This window comes from Salvelinus sp. IW2-2015, unplaced genomic scaffold (genome assembly GCF_002910315.2).
Source record: "Salvelinus sp. IW2-2015 unplaced genomic scaffold, ASM291031v2 Un_scaffold778, whole genome shotgun sequence".
In the NCBI taxonomy this organism is placed as follows: domain Eukaryota; kingdom Metazoa; phylum Chordata; class Actinopteri; order Salmoniformes; family Salmonidae; genus Salvelinus; species Salvelinus sp. IW2-2015.
Window position 1 is genome coordinate 238680 of NW_019942610.1, and position 1648 is coordinate 240327.

Below are 1648 nucleotides of genomic sequence, written 5' to 3' on the forward strand. Positions count from 1 at the left end.
AGAGGAGGCACCGGATAGACCGGGCTGTGGGGGAGCACTGGGGATCTGGTGCGTAGAGGAGGCACCGGATAGACCGGGCTGTGGGGGAGCACTGGAGCGCAACCTTGGCACCACTCTTCCAGGCTGAATGCCCACTTTAGCCCGGCCCCTCTAGAGTGCAGGCACAGGTCGAACCGGGCTGTGGGGGAGCATTGGAGATCTGGTGCTTAACGTTCGCACCTCTCCATTAGGCTCAATGCCCATTTTCACCCGGCACGGGCGGAGCGCAGGCATAGGACAAACAGCTCCCTCCCAGCGCCCCGGAGAAACAGTACGCAGAGCCGGCGCAGGATACCCTGGGCCGAAACGGCGCACCGGAGACCAAACATGCTGGGCTGGCACAATCCGCCCTGGCTGAATGCCTACTCTCGCATGGCACTTGTGGGGGGCTGGCCTATAGCGCTCCGGGCTATGAGCGCGCACTGGCGACACCGTGCGCTTCACCGCATAACACGGTGCCTGACCAGTACTATGCTGCTTCCGGTAAGCACGGGGAGTTGGCTCAGGTCTATCGCCTGACTCCGCCAATCTCCCCGTGTGGCCCCCCTAAATTGTTTTGGGGCTGCCTCTCATGCCTGCTGCGCTGCCTTACCTCATATCGCCGCCTCTCCGCTTTCGCCACCTCCAGTTCTGCTTTCGGGCGGCGATATTCCCCAGCCTGTATCCAGGGTCCCTTACCGTCCAATATCTCCTCCCAAGTCCAGGAGTCCTGAACCCTCTGCTCCTCCTTACCACGCTGCTTGGTCCGTTGGTGGTGGGTAGTTCTGTAACGATCTTCTTCATCTGAGGAACAGGAAAGATCGGACCAAAACGCAGCGTGGTTAGTGTCCATGTTAATTTATTATAACTGAACACGAAAATACAAAATAACAAAGTGAATGTAAGAAACGAAAATCGAAACAGTCCTGAAAGGTGAAACAACACAAAACAGGAAACAACTACCCACAAACACCAGGTGGGAAAAAGCTACCTAAGTATGGTTRTCAATCAGAGACAACGATAGACAGCTGCCTCTGATTGGGAACCATACCAGGCCAAACACATAGAAAAGAAAACATAGGGAAAAAAACATAGAATGCCCACCCCAACTCACGCCCCAACCAAACCAAAATAGAGACATAACAAAGGAACTAAGGTCAGGGCTTGACACTCTCCATCTCCTTGCCACCCTGCATTGTAACTGTCTTGACTGAAGCAACCATGAACTACCACAAATGGGATCATGACAAAAGAAAGCAGAAAGCTTTGAGACGTAGCTATGCTTGTTGTGCCTGATGAAAGATTGGATTGAGGTGAATAGACTTAGGTCTCAGACTGAATGAACAGATAAAGGTTTTATGTAAGATGGAGAAGCTAGTGTCTTGATGAGAATTCTCTCCTCTACCTATTCTACATGATAGAATAAACATGGAGTCAGCTCAGACACCGTAATACCAATATAATTACAAGTTATAATTAGACGTTATTGTGTCCTTAACTCAAGAAAATAAAACAAATTGTATCTCAAAACAATTATGATAATTGGCTACTAAACATGAACTTTTGCACCCTGATGATAAGTGTACGGCAAAGAAAACAGAAAAAAAGGGATGGAGAGAGAGAGAGAGAG